Source organism: Dipteris shenzhenensis, chromosome 19 (genome assembly GCF_047967505.1).
Source record: "Dipteris shenzhenensis isolate YYH24624 ecotype China chromosome 19, Dip_SZ_1.0, whole genome shotgun sequence".
Taxonomy (NCBI): Eukaryota; Viridiplantae; Streptophyta; class Polypodiopsida; order Gleicheniales; family Dipteridaceae; genus Dipteris; species Dipteris shenzhenensis.
In genome coordinates this window covers 22,761,113-22,771,915 of record NC_141614.1, presented here as the reverse complement: position 1 = coordinate 22,771,915, position 10,803 = coordinate 22,761,113, and the positions used below count along the sequence as shown (strand labels likewise).

General features: G+C 36.0%; 1 pseudogene; it reads left to right on the top strand.

Annotated features, from left to right (window-relative positions):
* Positions 1-305: 305 nt before the first annotated feature.
* LOC147890244 (uncharacterized) lies at positions 306-1,612 on the top strand (annotated as a pseudogene).
* The last annotated feature ends 9,191 nt before the right edge of the window (positions 1,613-10,803 follow it).

Below are 10,803 nucleotides of genomic sequence, written 5' to 3'. Positions count from 1 at the left end.
AGTTTGTATATTGCTTAGATTTTTACAGGAAAGACACAACCATGAAGAAGGTTGAGAAAGTTATAAGTGGATTTGGAGAGAAATGCATACCTTGGTACTTTGACATATATAGTATTGAGGGAGCACAATTGACACGAGTTCACTTGTTTGTTTTGTTACCTAATAAAAGTGCATACACTTGTGTTGCATTAGTACATCAAATCATGGAAGATGTGGTTGGAAAGGAGGGAGATATTGGATTGTTGATTATTATAAATCAAAACAAGAAATTTCTCTTGGATCCCAGCGATTATGAAGCATCTCGTATGAAGTCTGACGTAGATGACAACATGCACACAAGAGGTTGGATAAGTGTCGAATCAGTTGATGGAAATGGCATTCACATAGTGACAACAATTATAGAATCATATCGCAAAGTTTCAACGACATTAAAGAAGCGCAAGAGTGGGGAAGATAGTGGGGAAGGAACAAAGAAACAAAAGTCGAATTTGGTTCATGCACCATGTGGTAGCGGAGAAGGGGCAAAGAAAGTAAAGCTAACTATAATTGTTGTACCAGAGGAAGGAACAACTATGAAGGGTGTGCTAGCATTTGTGGAAAGAAGCAGTGGTAATGAATTGGAGCCAAGTGGAAAGGTCATAGGGAAAAAAGGGCAAAACAAACCATCACGCTTGGTGGAATATGAAAAATACTATCCATTCGGTTCCATGCAACATTTCCAATTCCAGTTGCAAGATGTCAAAAATCTCCTCCAAGCTATGTATATAGAGGGTTGAACAAAGAGCATGTGGAGAAGCTTGCTACAGACTTCGGTTATAACTCTAGGCCTCTTGCTACTGTAGTGGATTTAATGCCTTTAAATCCTAAAACAAAGCATCTTCTAGAAAGGGTAGATAAAAAGAATCTAACCAAGTGCCACTACTGGATACTATCTGGACAACATTCAATATGTGTTGCTAAAATATTCACATCTAATGATGATAACAGCACAGCCCAAAGAAAGAACTACTACTGCACCTACCAAGCCAAGATTGTGGTGAATTGTCCCGCACACTTTTGTGTGGAGATATCAAAGATGGCAAACCTAGAGTCTCAAAATATCTTGAGACACAATCTCCATACATTGATATACTTAAGCAGGTGAGGGGACAATAGGTTCTCTTTAACAGACCTAAGAAAGAACAAGAAGGGCTTGCAAAAGGACATCTAGATTGTGAGAATTGGGATGTAAGTACAGAATTCAATCATGAATCATTTTTTACAAGTCAGTTTTCTTAATTATTGCATTCTACTGCCTTCATATATTTTGCAGGCTTTCATTGACACTAGCGGCAAGGTAACATTGGGCAATAGCTTTGCCATGAAGGATGTACATATGATCATCACAAGCGATGCCATTTATGATGCATGGATCTCCATCCTTGAGGATTACATTGCAAGAAAATATTCGCAAGACGGAATATGCTGTAAGCAACCCATAGTCTCAATGTTTAGATGCTTGCATGGATTGAGTGATGATCAAATTCGTCAAATTCAAAATGACATTAAGGAAGGTATAGTAGTTATAGGTAAAACAAAAACTGATGCCATGATTCTTGATATTGAAGGATGAGCTATGTAGATAAAGAGAGATGCTGCACTACAAGAAGAACTTTATATGTTTATATCGACAGAACGACCTTCTTTAATGTTAAAAAATTGGGATGAGTGCAGATTACATTTTAAAATTAGTCTAGAATTGTATCATCGGATTCGTTGTTGCTGTGACTCATGGTTCAAAGTGAAGCTTCAACAGGGCAAGGAAACTCCACCATTGCCTAACGTTGCAAAGGGGTATCTGAGGTGAATTATTGGACAAATTGAAGGTGCAAGTCATGGACCAAATTCCACCTGACCTTGGAGTTTCTACACAGTCGGTTCAAACATGGAGGGAATGGAATTTATACATAATGTGTACCAAGATCCAATGGCAATAGGGGTTGCTTTTTTGGATGTAATGAATGGACCAAGCAGAAGCAGAAATTGGAATGAGGATCGCTTTGAGTGTTTGTTGAAAAGCTTGATGACAATCGCTTCTCCCCCAGTGCAATTCTTCCTTCTTGTGGTGTTCTTGACAATGGATCATGTATCATGTTTGAAGAATGCATTAAATAAGACATGTGGACAATATAAAATACACTTCGATTGCTTTAATGTTGATACTTCAAATATATTTATCACTGGATCTATGGATGGTTTGATTGCCTGTGTACTAGTAAGCAAGGAAAAGCATTTCAACAATATTGAGTGCTATACCAATGCACAATGTAAGCCATCAATATATGTTGTAGATGAAAAATATGGAAAATCAAGTGGTGCAGAAGAATCAGGTCATGAGGATGATGGTGACGAGGATGATGATGATGAATTTGACATTGAATTGTCCTTGAAAAGAAAACATTCAAGTATCATGAAAGACATCATCATGGGTTTCCGTCGAGAAGATGACTATGTATTGGACTTATTTTTTGAGGCACTTCCTGCAATAGAGTCTCTTTCTTGTAAGAGGCGTGTTGTTTCAGCTGTTGAGACTTATGAGCAGTTGGCAAACGTGGAAAGTATCTGTTGCACATATGCTTACACTAATCATGAAATTCGACAATGGGCTAGCTTGCAAGAACCAATGTTGGCAATAGAGGGGGTACCAAAAGAAGATGATACAATTGAAGGTGGAGGGGATAAAGAAATGGATACCATACAAGGACAAAAAGGGCTTCAACCCTTCAATGAAGAGTAGCGTGAGCATTTACATAAACACACTTCAAAGTTTTGGGAAATAGAAGAGGAAGCAACAGGTCCTTGAAATTGTCTTTTTATATGGTGTTCATGTTTTCCATATGTTATCTTGCTATATTCTCCATATGATGTATTAATCTCATTCCAAAGATATTTTAATATTACTTGGGAATTTCTTCTATCTCATTGCCATAATTCAAGAATTCATATGTCTTCTTGAATATGTTTAATTTTCTATATTTCATGAAAAGATGTGTTTGCCTGTTGTAATTGTATGGAGTGTGATACACATACAAATTTATTTATGAGTTCATAAATGTTAAAAAGTGTCTCGGGGGGGTAACTCATCATATGTAACCCTATCACATGAGTTCAACAGAAGGATATTTTTTATTTCTAAAATTTACAGAAATAAATATACATAAGGGACTATTTAAAATAGTTTTGGGAAAAAATTACAGATTTGCATAGAAAAGGGGTACATTTTGTTAACAAAATCTTTTATAGATAAGGGATTTTAAATATAGGCCTTGAACGCACGTGATATAGAGGGTTTATACATAGTGACCCCCCCGAGAAAAGTGTGTTGAGACTTGATCGTGATGAATGAATTAGTGTGAATTGGAGTTTCCATCCTTATTCACTTCATATGAATGCTCAAATATGTTTTGGCCACTTGGCCAAATCTTTCCTTAGTGGGAACACTCGGGCAATGCTAGATAATGTTTGGACTCGACTCTATCCACTTTAAGGGGTATACTAAGCATATGAACATGAATGTTTTCTTTTTTTTAATCTTCCATTTTTTATAGTAATCCAATTTTGTTTTGAAAAAGAAAAACATGAATGCCTTCACACAAACAAATTGTATTGAGAGCACACAATCAAAATTTATTCATGCATCATTATAAAGCTTTTCCATGTCAATCTCTTGTTAGTTTGTTTCTACTTATGAATTTCATTTCCTTGTTTATCAACAGATCTTGGCCATCTCAATTGCACATTGCTAGTAGCATTTCCCATCACACCTATTCCAATGATTCGTTATGTGCATAATTTGAACATTAGCCTGCAAGTTTCAAGCTCAACATGGTTGATTGAAAATATTGAGGATGCAATGTCTCGAGTTAATGTTCCATTGACAAATGTGGATGCAAGATTAGAAGGTAAAGGAGAAGATGCAATGTCATTGTATGAAGTCAAGGTGCAAGAAGAAATCTTAGAAGGTAAAGGAGAAGACATAATGTCACCCTCAGAAATAATGTCAAAAGAGATGATAACCAAAATAAGACTAACAGTGATAATAGATTTGAAAGGGTTATTGCTCGAGCGTTGTTTTTCCAAGTCAAACAAACATATGAGCTTGCACAGTGGGAAGCATTGGCTTCTTCTCCATCTAGGTGTTTAGAGTTTCTACAATGGTTGCTCGATCATTGCCATGTTGGCATTTGGTCCTCTGGAGGAGAAAAGGGAATGTGCAACACATATTGGACCCTTTGGAGCATCATGTTAACAGAAAGTTACATTTCTTCATTGTTTGGGGTGCGATCGCATGCCACAAGCATACAAAGAGTAGAATCGTTTGACCAGATAGGATGAATGTGGAAGCGGAGTTTAAACCATTAATGAGAGTGTGGTGTTGTTTTAAAAAGGAATGGACTCAAAGGGAATGTGCAACACATACTGGACCCTTTGGAGCATTATGTTAACAGAAAGTTACATTTCTTCATTGTGTGGGGTGCGATGGCATGCCACAAGCATACAAAGAGTAGAATCGTTCGACTAGATAGGATGAATGTGGAAGCGGAGTTTAAACCATTAATGAGAGTGTGGTGTTGTTTTAAAGAGGAATGCAAACCAGTAAGAACACTGTTCATTGATGTTTTGCCTTACACAGGTTGTGTTAATCAAGCAGAAAATTGCATTTTCCCTACAAAATTTGATATAGATTGTGGTGATTCTATTTTGCTTGATGAATTATTGCCGTACCTACAAATGCTAGATAGCCCATACCCATTGATCACGTGCTCGAAATGAATGGCATCCATTATAAAGTAAAGAAATCAACAATACCTAGGGCAGGATATGGTCTTTTTGTACGTACGAGCATCAAGAAGAAACAAGATTTGATGATATATAATGGTCCAAAGTATGAATATGATACTTGGAGATCTCTCCTCAAGTTTTTCCCAAGGATGAAGACTCATGGAATGTTTGAAGATCCATTCATTGAGCCATTGACAGATGTGAAATGTATTGTGGGAGATGTATTGTATGGAAACATTGCTGGATATATAAATAGCTCAATGTATTGTAAAGAAAGAACAAATGTTATATTTGTATACATCCCTAAGTTACCACCTTGGGCTCAAAAATCACAAGGAGATCTAAGTGCCCATGGCTACATTACTGTGCAAACCATAAAGGATGTATCCTTCAGAGATGAGATACTTTGTGAGTATGAATACTAGTATGGAATTGTTAATGATTGTGTTAAACGATGTGGTCCAAAATTTAGTTGCAAAATTGGCTATGTGTCAATGGTTTTGATTATATTTAGCACAAGAAAGAAATTAAACAAAATGTTTTTATCAAGACCATGTCTATGAGTTTCACAAGCTCTATTGTGATGGACAGTTTCACGAGCTCTATTGTGATGGAAAGGTGTTTTTGAACACCACATTTATATGATGGATTTCAAAGCTCTACAACAATCCTATTGCATATGTCAATACTACAATTTATCAACATAGAAACATATGAATTTGGCATTAATTTGATACGGTCTAGTCTCCCCCAACGTAATTGAAACTTGGGCCTCAAAGGAGCTAATGTTTCAATCAAAAACTTCAAAAAAAATTTTCTGAAGTGACTATATTTTATTTCATGGGAATTGGGATTTTCCCAAATTCTCTAATAATATAGTGTTTCTTGTTATTGTGCATGACTTCTAATGACACTTTGAATGATAAACAATATCATGATACACAAGCTTCCAATCTTACAGACACATTGCTATGCCATAGCTTCCCACTTGGCAACCTATTTGATACTACCCAATCAATAGCCCTTATGGCCCTATCGTAAAGATTATGCATGATATGCTCCATAGAGGCTCCTGTGGTGGACAAAGTTTGCAAATGGGTTCTGGCTTACAAAACTCTGGCCAACCAAAATGCAATAAATCTCGGTTTTAGAGAGTGTGTTGATTTTATTCAAAATGAGTCCAGATGGTTATCTCAGTCAAATAAATATAATAGATACCCAAAATCGATGCTTATTATCATGCATATTATTATGTGTAGAGACATGAGTTGCTATCTTATGATTAGCAACAATAAGGTTGCTACTTTGGTGATATATGTGACTATCATGTGGTCAACGTTAGGGCTGATATGTAGGCAACATATTTAGTTGCTATGCAACATACATAGGGTTGCAACTATGGGCCTAAGTGCTACCTTATATATGCATACTTGTGGCTACATTGTGGACTTAAGTGTTGCCTTATTTGCACATGTTTGTGGCTACCTATTTGGATCCTTTGTTTGCATATGTGAAATTCTTCGCATCATACCTTTTGTATCTATGTACGCTTGTAGGCAACATATTTAGCTAATAGATAGGTAGCACATAGGCTGACCCACAATGTCAGCCCACAGCATGCTAGGAAAGTGCTGCTTTATGAAGGCATCCTCAAAGCTAAGTATGGACTCTATTAATTGCTTGTGTGGAGTATTTTCTTGTAAACACAAAACTCCAGCCAGCACAAATTTAAAAGGTGTATTTTTGTTAAAAAGTGAGCCTAGATGGTCATCTGAGACAAATACATGTCATAGGGACAGAAAAGGCTTGCTCACTACATTGTTGCACATGTGTGGGTGCCATGGAATGTTTGTATTGTATGGGGAAATTTTTTTTTTCATGGTCCACATAAAGATTATGCATGTTATGCTTTGTACAGGCTCCTGTGGACAGAGTTTGCAAACGGGTTATTGCTTACAAAAACCTGGCAAAGCGAAATGCAAGAAATTTTACATTTAGAGAGTGTGTTGATTTTAGTAAACATGTTTCCAGATGGTTATCTCATTCCAATACATTAAATAGATACCCAAAATCCATGCTTATTATCATGTTATGGGAAGCAATAAGGTTGCCATTTTTGGTGATATATGTGACTATCATGTGGCCAGCATTACAGCTCATACATAGGCAATATATTTAGCTATTATGCACATATTTTGAGTGAGAACTTTCATGGTCCACATAAATATTATGCATGATATGCTTTGTACAAGCTCTTGTGGATAGAGTTTGCAAATAGGTTCTTGCTTACAAAACTCTGGCCAACCGAAATGCAAGAAATTCTACATTTAGAGAGTGTGTTTATTTTATTAAATATGAGTCCAAATGATTATCTCAGTCAAATACATATAATAGGTACCCAAAAGCCATGCTTATTATCATGTTACCTAGGAGGCAGCAAAATGAGGGCAAAAATGGAAAGGGAACAATGTTTGTATCTTCATGTAATATTTGTTTTTGTGCATTTTTTCCTCACTTTATCAGTTTGAAGTCCGAAATATTCTCCATTAGTTTAGAATAAAATTGTTACTTGTACAAGTGGCAGAATAGAGTGCTGAGATAGTGGTCCATTGCACAAAAGAGTGATCTGCATCGGATATCCATGATAGTGGATGATGACATGATCAAAATTGTTGCATCTACATCAGTTTCCTATTATAGCAATAAAATGGTTTGATCTCAAATCCATATTATTGCAAAAAAAAGTTGTCATTACACACTCGAATCCATACCATCTTTACATTAAAAATGACAATAATTTAGGAAGCAATATGAAGACTTCTACGATGTTGGTCTTTGTACATTTCAACTTATATGCAATTGAAACTAACACCGCCAAAAGCTCCAATGGAAGCTGTCACTGCCAAAAGGTCATCTACAGTTACAATTTGCAGCTAGAAATTTTTTACGATATCTCACTTGATGCTTTTAGAGTCATAATTATTGCTATGCTTTTAGGGTGACACAAATATTGTAGTAGCACCATACTCACTGTCGATTCTTAAGACCTTGTAATACTTCCCCTGCATCCATTTGCACATCAAACTCTCTCTCATCATCTTTTCTAGCAGTGTCACCCACCAGGGCATGTATCACACCATCATATTGACATTTTGACATATATATAGTGACTCTCTTTCCTATTAAAAGAGAAATAGTGCTCTTGTCCACAATGCGATGAGGTAAAAAAAGAATCATATCACACATATGACATGTTATATTCTCTCTTGCATCAATAACAAGAGTCTTGACACAACAAAAAATACACATGTACCGTAATTTATTGTCAAGTCTGATACGACTTCTCTTCTTGGTGTGTTTTTGAGATTTGGATGATGCAATCAAAGGAGAAACATTAATTCCATCCCAACTTGCATTTGCCATTGACACGCTCCCTTGATGATGCTATCATGCACGTTTGACACCATGACCAAGCCTAGTTGCCATTACATGTTCTTTTACTTGCCGTATGGACCCTCTACTAGGTAGAGCTATTTCCTTTGGAACATGATGATGAGATGTGGCTTCAATCGCATAGAGGAGTCCACTATGCATAGAAGAACTAAATTCACCACCATTTAGAATAATTTCCTCAATTGCTGAGAGGTTACTCCTGAGTTGCCCAAGCATATGTAATACCTCCTTCTTTGATGACGTGTTTGTGATATCTCCATTCACTTCATGAATCAAGTCTTCAGAGAAGTTATCATGTATGTGATTATCATGCTACATGTGATCCTCATCTTTAACCAATATGTGAATATTGTCAATGATTGGTAATAAACGGTGTAGATGTGAAAAACTTTCTTGGACAACCATCCTCACCCCACATATGTGTTTGCAAGTTTTGTCTACATCTAAGCAATCATAATACATGGTTTGCAAGCACACGTGATACCAATTCTCTTCAAGCCGCTGACTTCTTACTTTGAATAGTAGGCTAACTTTGCTCAAGACTTTGCTCAAGAGAACAATAGATCCACGATCAGCAGATTTGTATCTTTGTGCAATACAAAATTCTCCTAATGGCTGCATATAGTTCATCCTTAATTTCATTAGGCACTTTGGGTAGTAAGTGCTCCACCCATGCCTTCTTCACATGAAACCAACATAGTAAAATATGGCAATGGGATTTCCTTGTATGGTTTGTATCCCAACAAAATGGATCATTCTTGACAACCTTATATATTGCATTGAACTCCACCTTAGACTTATCTATAACTATGGCTCGTGGCCTGATAGAGCCAAGTCTAGATAACAATATGGTGAATGTTGTTTCCAAGGCAATATTTTCATGTTGTTGTCCGGGCTCTATGCTACATAGCATGAAACATATGGGAATACCATTACCTTTATTATTTGGTACAACAGTTGCATATAATGGCAACCCATACTTATTGGTTTTAAAGGTCCTATTCATAGCCCAAGCCTGATCATCAGTAGAGAATATTTGTGATACCTCAAGGATAAAGTCATCTTGGAATACCAACATAAATGGTCTTTGCCTTGGATCTTGAGCAATGGGATTGTAGGACTGGTGGAAAATCACCTAAAACCACATTATGGAAAGAAGTCAAATTTATTTTTATACTCATAACATGCATTGCTTTGGATAATGATAAGTAGTCTCTTTCATACTACCTTGCTTTGTTGAAGTAATTTCTTTGCTTCCAATGTCATAGCATCCCAATTAGACATGTTCATGGTTGTTGTCCATGAAAATAAAGAATAAACAAAATATTGCATTTGGGACATGAAGTACATGAGGTAGAATGTGATTTCTTGTCATGCTTGACCAAGCCTCCACGATGACATCTATAATCAATAAATTGTGGTGCAACTCTGATGGTAACCAAATGAACCTTATACTAAATTGATATTTCCTCTAGTTTCCTCGAGATACTATTTACTTCAATAGACATTGATTCATGAAAGATCTGAGATTTGCGATCTACCATCTTGCTTTGACAACCACATCCACCGGTGTAATCTTGAACAAATAATGAATAAATTCCATGGTGTTGAGAGTCTATGCACCACACAATACTCATGGCCTTCATAGTGCATTCAATGCCTAGATGTGAGCCTTGATTTGAAATATGAAAATATTGCACTATTGATGGCCACTCCTCAAGAAATGGGATGCAAATCTTAGGTTGATCAGATAAGTAAATGTGCATGGTCACATCAGCCCTGAGACCCGTAACTAAGTTATTAGCTATACAGCTCCATCTTTGACGGTCAATAATCATTCCATTTGAATTTCTCTTAATTTTTTCAACTATGGGTAAACATTGAGATGCTAATGTGGACAACATCAACTTATACAAATTTGCATCAAAGGTCAATCCTTTTTTTGAATGATATGTTGATGTATCTATAAAAGGAAGGTCCGGAACATCAACAATTACATCAAAACACACTATTCAAAATTTTTGGACTTTCTCTCCTTGTTTGGACTTTTTTTTGGAGCATATCCTCTCCACTCAACTTCACTTAGTGAGCTCAAAAATTGGGTCTTTTAGAGCACTAAATGGGTCACTTATATACAAATATGGCCTTATTAAGCTAAAAAGTCAAGTGGTGACCTCTAATATAAAAAAATATGGCTCAATGAAGCTATAATTCACAAGCATGGTGCCCCCATCCAATAACTCTAATAATAATAGTAGTAGTCTCCTAACTCTAGTTCAATTTTAATACTATGCTGATAAAGTGAAAATATGACACCATATGAAAAGAGTTTGTTAAATTCAACATATAAGTGGTGTATAGATACACCATTATTTTGAAAAAAAAGAGTTTGTTGAATTTGATATATAAGTGGTGTATAGATAAACCCTTTTTTTGAAAAACAAAGCATACAATACATTATCTTATTGGTGGTGTATATATACACCATTTGTATGGAAAAAAGCATACAAAACATTATCTTATGCATCT